Source organism: Lactuca serriola, chromosome 9, assembly GCF_051521515.1.
Source record: "Lactuca serriola cultivar US96UC23 chromosome 9, Lser_US96UC23_V15, whole genome shotgun sequence".
In the NCBI taxonomy this organism is placed as follows: Eukaryota; Viridiplantae; Streptophyta; class Magnoliopsida; order Asterales; family Asteraceae; genus Lactuca; species Lactuca serriola.
Window position 1 is genome coordinate 186,452,803 of NC_136416.1, and position 15,419 is coordinate 186,468,221.

Below are 15,419 nucleotides of genomic sequence, written 5' to 3' on the forward strand. Positions count from 1 at the left end.
TAATTAGTATAAGTTTTAATAAAAATCCGTTTTTAAAAGTAATTAGAAAATTTTTCTGTTTTTGCCTTCAACTAGCCGAGTGCACTCGTGCCGACTCGGCGAGTTCATCGCTGATTAACAGTTTTAATTTTTATTTATTTTTTTGTTCTTTTTATGCGTTTTTGTTTTGTTTACAGTTGTTTCATGACCCGAGGATCTGATACACCTTTGGTCCCTCCTCTCAAAGACCCGGAATCCGCACTAAGGAGGAGCAAAGGAAAAGCCGTTGGAGAATCCGCTTCTTCAAAGAATTCACCACTAAAGAACCTCAAGTCCGTCTTCAGCAAGAAGAGGAGCAGCAAATCAGGAGCATCCAACGCCTCTTTGACCATCGAAGACCCAATTAAAGAAGACACCGAGTACGAGACCGAGGCAGAAGAAGAAGAACCCACATACGAGCACGAATCCGATTTTGAAGACGATTTAGCTATCACTATGGATAATATCGATAAAGTCCCCATGGGGGAAAGGAAGAAGAGGATGCGCGATGACACTGGCCCGGGACTTGTGCAGCCCGCAATTCCTGCTACCGCTACTTTCGAGCTAAAGGGTCATATTCTCGCTCAACTCAAGGAGATTCCTTTTTATGGAAAAGACCACGAAGACGCCTACAAACACTTGGATGAAGTAAATGATGTGGCTGACTACTTCAATGTACCAAATGTGCCACGCGAGACCCAACTACTTTGCATGCTTCCAGTCACATTCAAGGGTGTTGCAAAGGATTGGCTCAAGTCGCTTCCTCCCGGATCGGTCACCACATGGGCCAAGATGAAAGAAGAGTTCATAGACCACTTTTGCCCGCCTTCCAAAATAGCTAAGTTGAAAAAAGCTATTGCCAACTTCGAGCAACAACCCGAGGAGTCTCTTTATGAAGCTTGGGAAAGGTACAAAGGTCTTCTTAGAAATTGCCCACACCATGACCTCAATAGCCAACAAGAGGTCTCCATCTTCTATGATGGAATCAATGTCACCACACGGCAATTGCTCGACTCGCAAGGCCTGCTCACGAAGAAGGCACCCCCGGTAATCAAGGAGTTAATAGAAGAATTCTCTAAACATTCTAGAGAATACCATAACCCAAGAAATGAAGTAAGTCGGGGGGTAGTGAACTCAGCAAATGATGGCATGGCGGCGGTGATAGCTAAGCTCGATAGTCTAGATAGAAGGATGACAAAAATGGATCAAACAATCCATGCTATTCGAGTTGGATGCGAGAATTGTAGAGGACCTCATCTCACGAAAGATTGTGACTTAGATGAAAATGGAAACAAGAAAGCTCAAGTGTTCTACTCAAGCGGCGATTGATACGACGAGAATTGGCGGAAACCGAAGAAGGAATGGATCCCATATGAAGAATACAAGAAGTCTAAGGAGGAGAAATACAAGCAGAAAGAGAGGGGATTTTATCAAAAGGAAGAACCGGTTATGGAAAAGAAAGCCGATTTAGAAGAAATGTTCACAAGATTCATAGCCGCGTCCGAAAAAAGGCACAATGATCATGATGCTGCAATACAAGAGACCAAGAATATGCTAAGGAATCAACAGGCATCTATTCTCAACATTGAAAAGCAGCTAGGGCAACTTGCACACCAAGTGAACGAGAGAAGACCGGGTCAACTTTCAAGTAACACCGAAAATAATCCGAGAAGGGAGAATTTGAACGCGGTGACTTCCAGCTATGAAGAAATTCTCACACCTGCACAGAAGATCTCCAAGGTGAATTCAGAAAAGGCAGAAGAGTCAGCTCCAGCTAAACCCGACCAGACTCGACGAGTCCATGCGCAGATGACAAAACTGTTAGGCCCTACAGTCCCCCATTGCCATTCCCAATCAGAGCCATGCCTGGTGAAAAAGTTAGAGCATATAAGGCTTTCATGGAGCATGTTCGAGCCCTTCAAGTCAACATTCCATTTGTGGAAACAATGCGTCAAACACCCAAGTAATTTAACATGCTAAAGGGTCTTTTTACTGCTAGAAAAGATTTAGCTGAAGTCGTGGAGATAGTATTGAGTGAGCTACCAGAAAAGAAGGGCGATCCAGGAAGCATCATAATTCCTTGCCAATTTGGAAATGTACTTGCAACTCAAGCGTTGAACGATTCGGGTGCAAGTATCAACTTATTAAGGTCGATAATTTTATTTTTCATCCATTTGGCGGACAAGACGACAATTCATCCAAGAGGCGTTTGTGACGATCTCCTCATTAAGGTCAATAATTTTATTTTTCCCGTAGACTTTGTGATACTTGATATGGAAGAAGACCCCGAAATTCCAATTATTTTAGGGAGATCATTTTTGAACATCGCATGTGCATTAATTGATGTATGTGAGTCCACACTAACATTAAGGGTAGGAGACGAGTCAGCAGTGTTTAAAGCTTTACCAGAGACCAAGCAAGCAGAAGGAAGAAAAGAAGAGATCTCATTCATTGATTTGGATGATGAGATACTACAAAAAGAACTTGCACTTTTGCAAGAAGAAGATCCAAGCAAGTTTTTGCTACCCTCTGGAGGTAATGAAGATATTGAAAAGGACTTGGAAGAGATAGAGAAGTTGCTGAAAGGAGCCGACTCGGAAAACACAGTGGGAAGTGTGGAATACAATCCAAATCGCCGAGTCGCTTTCCCAGACTCGACGAGTCCAGTCGAAATTACCAGCAACTTGGACGATTTTCATTTGCTTGTTACCAACTCCCTGCATGTTTTGGATATGAAGATTTTCCCTCATTCTTTAGAGGAACAAGCAGCAAAAGGAGAAGTGGATGGTGGATTTCAACACGTTCATGTAGCATGCCTTGATACGATTATGCAAGAAGAAGAAGATATTCCACTTGAAGATGAGGCAGGCTTTAGAGAAGAGAAAAAGGCAAAGGATAGGAAATATGATGTTGATCACCCATTCATTACCAAACCTAGAGCACGAGTTTTCACCAAATATGAAGGAATGAAGTTTAAGGAAAAGGAAGTGCAAGAGAAGGTGCAAAGGAATGGGGTGAAGAAGAAAAAGATGAAGAAAAGAGAATTTAATGCAGATGAGGATGATGCTATAAGGAAGAAGAAAGAAGAATTAAGACGAGCTTACAAGAAGAAGATTCACGCTTACAAGACGAAGTACAAATCGCAAAAGATTAAGCGTGCATTCCCGATGCAGGAAGATGAAGAAACGTAGATGGGAAGGAGTCCAGATAACGACTCCTTAAAAATAAGCGCGTGGCGGGAGGCAACCCGTTTTTTTTAGTTTGCTTTCTTTCATCTTTTTAGTTTTGTTTGATTTTCGTTTTTAGGATTTTAATCTTCCAAATCATCAGACATGACTGCTTGAGAGTGTGTATGGACTAAGTGTGGGGTGGAATGAATTTTCTTTTCTAAATGAATGGCACAATTATATAATTCTTGAATTGTTTGCAATTGACTCGCCGAGTCTGACCATGACTCGACGAGTCAATTCAGTTTCCAGATGAGTTTAAAAATCGCGACCAGACTCGCCGAGTGTGACCCTGACTCGACGAGTCGATTTTATTTACAGAAAAAAAATTAATTTTTACAACCGGTAACTAGGGTTTTTAACCCTAATGAAATCAGTTTCCCCCCCCCCCCCCCACCACTCGTCGTGCGCCTCCATTTGTGCTCTCTCTCAAGCATTCATCAACCTCTTCACTCTTTCTTCAAGATTTTCGATTTCCATCACAAAAGGTACTTAATTTCTTCCTTAATTCTGTTAAAGCCATGATTTTTAGATGATCTAGGATGTCAATTTCATAGAATACCCGATTTTGAGTTTTAGTAAATTTTTAGGGTTTTGATTTAGTAATAATTATGTTGTTTTGGATGATTATTCTTTCCCTAATACATCTTAGAAACATCCCTGGACAAAAACCCTTGAAGAAATTTTGAGTTTTCATGGTCGAATTTGGATCGACTCGTCGACTGACTCGCGCAGTTCATGCGACTCGCCGAGTCATTCATGGACTCGACGAGTCCAGTCGGGGACCCAGATGTAAACTGTTTTGATGATTTTCTGTGTTTGCTGGGTTGTGTGTTCTTTGTTTTGCAGGGACAATGTTTCACAAAGGTCAAAGCTCAAGTGGAAGCCAAGGAGATTTTCCTTGGTTGAATTTTACTCAAATTGAATCGGCTTCAACAATGAGGAGATGGAAGAAGTTGGCTGAAGTCAGAAAGAAGGAGATTTATGTACCAAACAGGGTTGATTGGGATTGGTTGCAAAGTTTCCGGTATGAGGAGGAGTTGGCCCCTTATCTTTTGAAGGAATTCACATACGAGGGGGAGATGATGAATTGCGATGGATGGAGCCGGGTCTTTAGGATTCAAGAGCCGGTGTACTAGGAACTTTGCTGAGAGTTTTTCTCCATGGTGTCTTTCCATGGAGGAGATCATTGCTACCACCCGGCGAGTTTTAGTTTTTGCCTTGGGGGCGAGTTTCATCAGTGCTCCGTTATTGATCTTGCTTGTCGGTTGGGGATTTATGATCAGCCATTGGTCTCGACTGCTATGTTTCGTGCCTTTCTGGAACACTCTCACAAGGTGTTCCCCGATGGCGTTACGAGTACGGGTTGGTGGAACACGATCGCCAAGAAGTTGTACATTCCGAAGTCGGCCCAGGAAGGAAGTATTAGGTCGCCCACGCACCGTCTCATTCGCCGCCTTATCTCTACCACCATCAACCAACGGAAGGATGACGACAAGGTTTCTAACCTTGACGTCTTTTATCTTTGGAGCATTATCACACCGGACACCTTTTGCAACATTCCTTGGTGTTTGGCTTCTTATTTGTCGGAGGGTGCGGTCAAGGATTGCAAAACTTCCAAAATTAATGGTGGCATGTTCGTCACCCGGCTAGCCAACTCATTTGGGTTGATGACCTGTGGTGCCTGGAATTTGATGACGGTGATTCCTACCCCTCCATTTAATCCCATTCTTTTTCGGAGGGCTAGGATTATTGAGGATTATGGCGGTGGTCATTATGCTATCCCGCATGATGATCCGGTGGTTGGTCCCGAGGCGCCGTGAAGGAGGGTTAGGCCAAGGCGAGAGCGAGACGTGGAGGAGGAACCGCCGGTAATTCCGGTGGATAATGATGAAGTACCAATGGACTGGTATAATGTTGAGATGAGGAGAATGCAAGATCAAATGGCAAGGAATCTCAATTTTAGTAACCAGTCCAACATTCGACTTTTTGACCACTTCCATATTCCGCATATCGATGGTGGTAACTTCCCATACATTCCATCTTGGGATGAGGTGATTAATGCAAGGAGGAGTGGAGCTAGTGGAAGTGGAGCTGCGCATGATCATGATGACGAGGAGGAGGATTAGTTTTCTTTTATTTATGCTTTGTTGAACAATTTTTAATTTATTTTGTTTGTTTGGTGTGTTTGAATTTTTAGACTTTTATTTTATGCTTGATGTTTAATTTGCCTTGGTTACTTTCAGATTTTGGATTAGGAATGCTTGCATAAAAAGGGTCTAGATTTTGAGAGGGAAAGAAAAATAAAGAGTGGAAAAGAGTCAAGAAATGGCGGAGTTAGAGTTAAGGTGTCGAGTCCGGTCCTTAGAGACATGAGTGAATGAGTCTAGTAGTTTTGTGAAGTGTTGAAGATTTGTCAAGAGTTGGAACAAAATGCAGAATGTAATTTTTTCCACCCAGCGGTCTACTCGCCGAGTGCACTAAACTGACTCGACGAGTCGCCTTGTATTTTCGCAATTTCGAAGCTGTTCGCGACTATACTCGACGAGTTGCTTATATGACTCGATGAGTCACTCATTTTTATACTGAAAAGACTGCTGATTCGATGTTGTTGAAGATACCACTTGACCATTCATTATTCTCTATCGATTCTTGAAGAGTTTACACTATTTTTCCTACCTATTTGGAGCTGCCCACATGTGATTTGATACCCAAGATATGGATGAGCTATTTCCATGTCTAAAGTCAATTGAAGATGGAGTTGAAGAGAAGAGACATTGACCTAGCGAATGCTATTCCAGGGGAGTTTGTTCCAATTCCTTTTTTATTTTGTTGTTCTTTATCATGCATAATATGCAATGAGGACATTGCATAAATTAAGTGTGGGGTAGGGGTTAATGTCATCTTAGTAAATATAGAATCCTAATATATAGGTTAATTTTAAAATTTGCATACCAAAAACGTGACTTAGGGATTAATTTAGGAAATTTTGGTAAAAAGTAATTAGGATTCCATGTTAGAGTTGTGTTGATAATTGCATGAAGACCTAAATGTTTAGTTGAGCCTATATATGTTCTAGTGCATTTGTGGCTTCCTTATTCCAGTGAAATCATGGGACAAAAACACGACCTTGCTTAGCCCGAGGGATGCAATATGTTTAGTATCGTGTACCAGAAATGTATCCAGGAAAATTATTATCGTTAGCCAATAAAGGTTGAGGTTGAGTGCCCCTGCTTAAGCATGTAGGGTTTTGAGTGAAAAAAGTGAGGTACATGTAAAAAAAAGAGAAAAAAGAGAGAGAATTGCAAGAAAAGTTGAAGAATTTTGGAGCAATTAAAGTGAAGATCAAAAGATCAAAATTCCAAGAAATTCAAAAATTGAAGATACCAAAAATCAAACAACAAAGGTGGTGTATTCAAAGAAATCAAAGATCAAATTATCAAGGACGTGAAGAATTCAAAAGAGCTCCATAGTGGTATCATAAATTGTAATTCTATATTATGTATGCTTGGGTTGCTCAACTAAAAATACCTTGATGGTAAGAGGTTTTCTACAGATGGATTCGGAGGGATGCATACAATGAGCATTGTTCGGGATAAGTGGGCGAATGTTTATGAGGATTGTGAGTATTTGGAGTATGGGGGTATTTAGGAAAATTTTTAGACACAAATGTATGCGTTGCGGTCTTGGCATAATGGTTGGGTTAGATTGGAGTTGTCATATGTGATTCTAATATGTTACAATTCAGTTTTGCTTGGGGGCAAGCAAAAGTCAAGTGTGGGGTATTTTGATATTTGCATATTTAGTTCATACTAAGTATAGATTTTTTATCATTTATCAGCTAATTTATTGCAATTCATGGAAAAAAGGTACTTAAAAGTGTTTGAATTATGTTTTCAGTCCAAAAGTAAAGCTCGGAAGCAAAAGGAAGCAAGAGAAGCGGTTGGGAGCTCGGGAATTTAACAAAGAAGAAAACCACCAAAAACAACACCTACTCGGCGAGTCCGAGCGAATATTCGAGAAGATAAAGACTCAAAGACCCAGAGACTTATCGTATACGGGGATTGAGAGATGGACTCGGCGAGTCGACACCTGACTCGACGAGTCGGTTCGCAAATATAAAGATAACCTCTCAGATCGACTGGGGAATTCTGGAACCCTTCTGGAGAGATTAGCTACGATTGAAGAGCCAGAAGAACCTTGGAGAACGAAGATACAACCTAGAATCCAATTCCGAAGGAGATTTGAGGCAAATTTCATCATTCTACTTAATCTTTTATTTTCCATTATGGCTGGACAATTAGAATTCGTTTATCTACTATTATTTACTTCAATCATGAGCTAAAACTCTTAAACTTCTGTTTGGGGATACAAAATTGAGACTATGGTTTGATTATTGGTAGGATTAATTTAATGTTGGTGATTTTTGTTATTTTTAGCTTGCTAAAGAACCTTGTGTGTGAATGATAATTAATTTTCTGTTAATAGGAAGGTAATTAAATAGTATGAACATCTTTTGATTATCAACCTCATATGTTTATGTGACCACTTTATCATATGTCTAGGATTAATGAGCATGAAACTAGAATTAATAAGAAAATTAAGTAAATTCATGTGTGAGCTTGTGTGATGACCATCAACAAGAAGTTAACTAAAGGACCAAATTAGTTAATCATTGCAAGTCTAAATTAACCCGAATAATTAATCTAGTGAATTTAATTAAATTAGACAACTGATCACTGTTTGAGTTAGTTTATTCACTAAGGGTTAGTGTAGCGAACGTGAAATTAATCACTTGAGTCGGTAGCCAACAAAAGAGTTAATCCATTGCACTATTACCATAAAATCAACCCTAGGATCAATTGAGTTGAACTAAACAGAAGTTCCTTTCCATTATTGAATCTAGTTAATTCTTTGCTTTTCTAGCTTTTAGATTTAGTGATAGTTAGTAAGTTTCTAGTCTTCTAAAACTAGAGAAAACCCCAACTTAATAATTAATTTAGATAGAATTAGTTTTTAGTTTTAATTTACCATTCCCTCTGTTCGATACCCTACTTATTTAGCTATACCACAATTGGTAGGTCCACTGCCTTTGTGTGTTTATTTAATAATTAAAAGTAGGTTTAAAACTAGTTGGTTTTACACACATCATCAACTCAAATCTCTAAAGGGCTCACAAATATCGCTTTTCCTATTAAGGAAAAAGGAATGAATTACTTTGACTATATATTCATACAATTTACATACCAAATCATGCATGTAATTACACTTTATAACATCCAGTTACAAGAGGCGTTTGATCAAACCAATACACAACTGATTTGTAAACCATGACCTATATATCCATGCTTTAAGAACAGTACATATTTTCCTCTTATAATTACTTGTGATTAAATCCATGAAGTAATCTCCAAGCGTGGGTTTATCCAATACTTAAAATCTTTTTTTTTCAAAGTACTCATGAATATTATAGAAATTCCAATTGTAACGTCTTAACCTCAATCGACAATCTACAATCAGTTAATGACCATCTTAATTCACTACCTACTTCCAAAAGTATGATCGACTATGGAATTTTGAATAATAATAAATATTACTCGGGAATGTAAAACATACAAAATGAAACACAATAATAAATTAAATGACTATGGTATCATACTCATTGATTATAAATAAATATCTATTATTTAATCACCATAACAATTAGGAATGTATTCATTGTATAATGTTTCAAGTAATCAACTAACCACTTGAATTAGATAACATCAGTCATGCCATGTTATAAACATGTATACTATGGTCCTTCCTTTTGTAAAATTAGTCCAATGATGCTCAATCCATAATTCCAATTTCTTATCCTTCTCTAAGATGTAGTGGAATCTCATCTTTACAAGCACTGAACGTCTATGATGTCGAGGTTTTAAAGTCACAAAGACTGAGCCTCCGATATTACATAATGTTCCACTAGAACTTGTTACTTGAAACAATTTCATGGTTATGAAGTCTCAAATTCATTATACACTCCTTGAACACTTCCCTTGCATTAAAGTTTCCAACTCACATGTAGATTTAAAAGTAACTTCCATTGTGGAAACATTTCAATATTCCCATATGACCATCATTCTGACCAAGTATCATCTCAATCCAGAACGAATCACCATGGTTCGTCCTAAAAATAATATACTCTTATTGTCCACAAGCAACCAGTCTTCGATAAACCTTAGAATTTTCTTGACAGTTGTTTAACAACTTTAGTCACATGAAATTCTAATCCTTTTCACACAATGCTAAAGGCATTTGAAAAATTATAATAGTCAAATATTATAGCATATGTAATCGATCTTATATCCAAAGCATATGGGACTCGACTCCTTATGTCTTACATAAAGATTTTATATATGTTCAATTCCTTGCTATAATATTTCCATAAACTAAGTCTCTTATGTTGAAACGTTTCAACATCATATTCATATTTGACTAAGTTCTATTAAACCATACAATCTAAACCTTTAGACTCTAAACAAAGTATAAGTTCCTTCTTCTTTAAGTCCATTATAGTGAAACAATTTCTGAACTTTGCAATTTTCAAAAACAAAAACATTGTTCCCTACGAACAGTATTGTCAACATGCAATACCAACATAACAATTATGCTCCCACTAGCTTTGACATGTACCTAGAAATCAACTAGAATTCTAAAAATCAATACCTTTTGACATTCTTAAGGAAGTGCGTATTTCTGCTTGGTGATGCTTCGTTAAGTCTCCAACTAGACTTCTTAAGATTATACACCTTAGTTGGATAATATGTATGTGTGTGTGTGTTTAAACCTTTAAGACCGATAGATATATCTTTTGATAGTTCAAACAATTCCTTGCCATTCCTCACAATTCAAAATATAAAGTGGGATGTCGTAATCATATTGTAAATTTGAGAATGTAATTAAATAAACCAATAACCATATTGATGTCTATCGGATCTTTAAAATCTATCAGTGAAAGTATTTCCTCATAACAATATACATGAATTCGAGTGAAATCTTTGCCACTTAGATGTCGAGGTGCATACGTTCCTATCCACGTGAAACTATCATTTTCAACCTACAGTCATAAGACAAGGTTTAGGACAAACCAAATTCAAATTCAGTTTTCCTTCATGGTCTGAACTTCACTATTTTTTTAATTTCTTTCCTTCTGGCAGCTCAATGACCTATCAATGTTTCCGTGTTGTTAACAAGTCACACATATCAACCAATGTACTTTCACTGACCAAATTGCTTTGATTTTGCAGTTAAATGAAGAACATAAAACTTATAAGCATTGTCAACTCAACTGGAAGTGCACAAAAATAAGAATATATCAAATAAACACAGCATGTTATCAACCTATGCTCGCATGCTATTGATAACTAAAAGGATTATTATTGGTTGACTCCTGCAAGATGAAGATTAACACGACTCCCACTGACTTCTTGACATATAAGTTTTCTATCTCAAAGAAAATTCCTTTATGAGCTATAACAGATATTCAAAAGTTTATGTTGATTCTCGACAAGAAAACACTTCATAGAATAAGACTCAGTTTATCTTTTGTTTCTCAAACAACAAAAACATCAAAACTCCATTTCTAAATGTGCTAGAGTAAGGAAGGCATTCTTTACTCCACATATTATGAGGTGTTATCATACTTCTTAGTTTGGAATGAGTTTCAAGATACGATTTATAGTTACTATAGCATGGCTCTAAAACTTTATGGAACAAAGTATGATTCATATTTGATCGAACCATTTCAAAAAATCATTGATTCCTCTTCTTAGTCATACAATTGCATTAAGATGTTCTTTGAGGATTAATTGTGATACAATTCTACAATCACCAAGACAATCATAAAACATGATACTAAAGTATTCTTCTTTCTTTTTAGATTGAAGAATCTTTTATCTTTCTGCATAATAGATTCTTCTATTCGTTATGTTACTCTTTGAACTTTTCAAAGTATTAGAATTTTGTCTAATCTTATAAACAAAATGATATTTGCTAAAGCATCAGTAAAGCATGTCGAATATAGTTATCGCCCTTAGTGGTGGATCTGGAAAGTCCATATCAGCATGTTCTAGATCCATTATTCCTTCACTTGCACCACATGAACATGTGAATAATGAATTATTCATAATTTTGTAATGAATAAGAATTTCTTGCATCATGCAATTCAAATTGTATGAATCCAAGTTTCTATCAAATTGAAACCTAGTGATGAGGTTTTTTTCATTTGGTATATTATGATAGTACCACAAGCATACTCTAGAAGATCAATATCCACTATTAATGTTGCTATTATTAGAAACATAACCTACACTTTCACAAATGTCATTACAAGGAAATATAAATAACGCAACTTCATAAACCAAAACTTCATTTTATCACAAAAAAGAAAACTGAAACTTGTCTTTTACAATGCATAAAATGAAAAACTATATTTATTGACATCTTTGAAGAGTAATAGAAATCTATTTTATACCCTAAATCCTTAGTAGTAGCACCTAATTCTGACCATCAAAGCATGCGACAAAAGTCTATTCGCACAATCAGATTCAACTCACTTTTCTTAAGTTGCCTTCATTATTTTAGATCTTTCAATACCATCACATTATGTATTAAAAGTCTAATAATAGGAACTTAAGGAGTTAGAAAATGGATGTACCATAAGTAAAGTCACACGATTTGACTTTACCATCTTTAAGATCTTTCAGGTATTTAGGATATGGATGTATCATAAGTAAAGTCACACGATTTGACCTTGTTCGATCCCTTTCGATTGGGAAGAGAAAATTTTTCTAGATCACTAATGTTAACATTGTCAATGTCCTTGGAATTCTTAGAAATAGATCCTATGACCATTTCTGCTTTAGTTATTATATAATGATTTTTGCTTCAACAACTATCAACGTTTGGGTCAGATCAATTAGGGTAACATTAAGATTCCTCATATGAGAGTTCTTATCAAACTGACCATATGAATTTGGAAGCGAAAGAAGAACCAAATCATTGTCTTGCTTCATTGGGAATATGACACCCAACCTTTCCAACTTGTCAATTTAAGATTTCATTTTCAGAACATGCGTACACACATAATTTCCATCTTCATGTTTACATGCCAATAAGGCATGCGTAGTTTCATATCTTTCAACTCGAGGAAAATGTGACTTTGGGAGAGTCACATGAGGAGTAGGTTTTAGAGTTGAAGAAAGATAATGTCCAGTTCCACGATTTGCTAAGGAAGGGAAAACAATTTCACCTTGACTTGAATGTGGAAGACCATCTTTACAAAATTAAGGAAAAACATTTCCAAAAGATGAGGAAGACCATTTCTATCTTCATATGACATCTAAAATGTAGGAGAAGAGAGAATTCAAGTTAGTTGATTTTAGGCCTTAATTATTAACCCAAAATTTAAATTAAGGCCAGGATCCATATTTTTTATTCGAACTTTGAAAAGAGATATAGTAATCAAATTCATATCTATTTTAGGTAGGTAAGGCTTTTACCAATTTTAATCTTATGAAACTCCAAGATCCTTTGAGATTCATTAAATCTTATCAATGGTATGTTTAACCTCGATTATGCTCTTACCAATTGTGACTGAGATGCTGAGCATCACAATTAAGATGTGAATAACCATACAAACCCGCTCTAACAACCTTGATCAATTTATAATCTCTCATTGATTTGTCGGTTAACCACACACTCTCCATCAACAATTATAAACAAGAGTTGTTTCATCATTTCATTTTCATACTCCCAAATTAGTGTGGCATTTAACCACACATGCTCCACTGACGACTCATAAAGAAATAATGTACGTTCTCATGGATTAGCATACACTTCACATTTTTCCTAAAGTAACTACAGTTGGGCTTTAGATAAAAGATTCCAGTACTTTATAGCATCATACATTTAATGAGGTTATGTTCTATCAAATCCGTTCGGCTAACGACCTTCCACCTTATAAGGGAGCGCTAGGTGAGAGTGGACACCCATTAAACGGTTATTCTATAGGTTGTTTCCTTGTACCCTCCCCCTCCCCCCCCCCCCCCCCCCCCGCGTGCACACACGCGCGTATAGTATGGTTTCGTGAATGAGGCGTACTAGCGATTTGACTGACTTTTCTTATATGTATAACATATTAAACATTTAATCATAAGTAGTATAAGGTGTATTTTAAAACGTTTTAAAACACAAAGTTTAAATATTAATTATCCAAATTAATCATGTAATTAAATAATTAATTAGTTTAAATGGGTTTATAATTACTTTTAATTAGTCTTATAATTAAATTTATAATTAAATCCATAAGTATAATTCATTTAATTAATCTTATAATCAAATATTATATTTCCAAGATTATCTCCTAATATTTAGGGTTTTTATTTTAATCATCTAACGCATCAAAAATCGGATTTTGAAAGATTTAAAAATAGATAATTACCAAAATTAACCACACAAATCAGATTAGGCCGAAAATCCTAAAATTTGAATTTATATTGAAGTCATGACGTAACAGAGCCTCTGTCATGACGTGAGGATAGGTTTTTTTTTTCAAAAATTTTTAGATTTTTTCAATTCATCTCATTTACAATCAATGTTCGATACACTTAGGCTCTGATACCACTGATGTATTTTATAAGTTACATAACTATTGTGATTGCGGAATTTCACTTAACACTCAAGGGCATATGCAACCTAAAGGATCTATGTCATACACTTTGAGTGCAATATACTACGAACAAAAAAGCTAGATGAACCCTAATATAATCAACATATATTAGAAGAATTAGGATTACATAACTTTTATTTGTTGTAGTAAACAAATCACTTCAATTCTTCCTTTGAAGAGATTGGAAAGCTAGCACCAAAAGTATGATGCCTGTAATGGCTCACACCCAAACCCTAGAACTAGAAGACAGCTGAGGAGAAGGAAATTTCATTCCTAAGCTTTATAGGAAGTGCATGAAGGAATTGAAGTGCACAAGGGATCCTATTTATAGTTTAGGTAACTTAGGAACAAAGCAAGATTTGAATGGATTTTAATCCCAATCCAAATCCTTTCCTTATATGAATCCAAAAGGCTTCTAGAAACCCCATGGACGCTCCTAAAACCGTCCTCCCTTGGATGGTTCTAGAATTACCTTTTTTGTTCAACTATTGAACAATTACAATTCATCCTTGCACTTTAATTAATTCCAATTAATCCTATATTAATTCCAGATTAATTTTGATTAATAATTGATCAATTCTACTTGATTTCATATTAATTTATGAACCATATAAATTAACAAATCAATTATTTTATAATTGATATCATATTAATTTATTAATCACATAATAAATTAACAAATCAACTTTCTATTTCTAATTAATATATTAATCATATAATATATTAACAAATCATTTCCTCATAATTTCTAATTAGATTATCATTCATATAATAATCTAATAAATTATCCACTCTCTACAAATTTCATTCTAACCAAGTTCTAGTTATGAGGGCAACTCAAAAAGGACATTGTTTCTAATTAGAAGAATATTCCAATTTAGTTACTGGTTTAAAAACCTTAATACAACATTGATATGCTCATCGCAACCAAAGATATGGATGAAATAAATGATTTAAAGGTGACCCTGAAGAATGAGTTTCAGATAAAGGATTTAGGAGCAGCAAAGAAGATACTTGGAATGGAGATTCAAAAGGATAAAAGAGTAGGGCTATTGTATATTTCTCAACAAAAATAGATTGTGAAAGTTCTACAGTCATTCTATTATGAACTGTCCAAACCAGTTGCAACTCCTTTGGTGGCTCACTCTAAACTTGGTCCAGATACTATACCTACAACTAATAAAGAAAGGAAGTAAATCAGTAGGGTTGCGTACTCTAGTGTTGTTGGAAATCTCATGTAAAAAATAGTCTTTACCAGACCTGATTTAGCTCATTCAGTTACTGTGGTAAGCAAGTTTATGAACAATCCAAGGAAGGCTCATTGGGAAGCAGTCAAGTGGATCTTGTGATACTTGAAGGGATCAAAATATATTTTCTTGGTGTATGGAGCTAATACAAAAAGTAACTTGGTTGGATATGTTGACTTTGATCATGGTGGTGATTTGTTGAATCTTAGGTCACGG

At 36.0% G+C, this 15,419-nt stretch overlaps 1 non-coding gene across 1 annotated transcript; it reads right to left on the reverse strand.

The window, feature by feature from the left end:
• Positions 1-858: 858 nt before the first annotated feature.
• On the reverse strand, positions 859-965 carry LOC145077573 (small nucleolar RNA R71). The gene has a single exon (XR_013693315.1). It is a non-coding gene; the product is annotated as a small nucleolar RNA R71 (small nucleolar RNA).
• Positions 966-15,419: the final 14,454 nt, after the last annotated feature.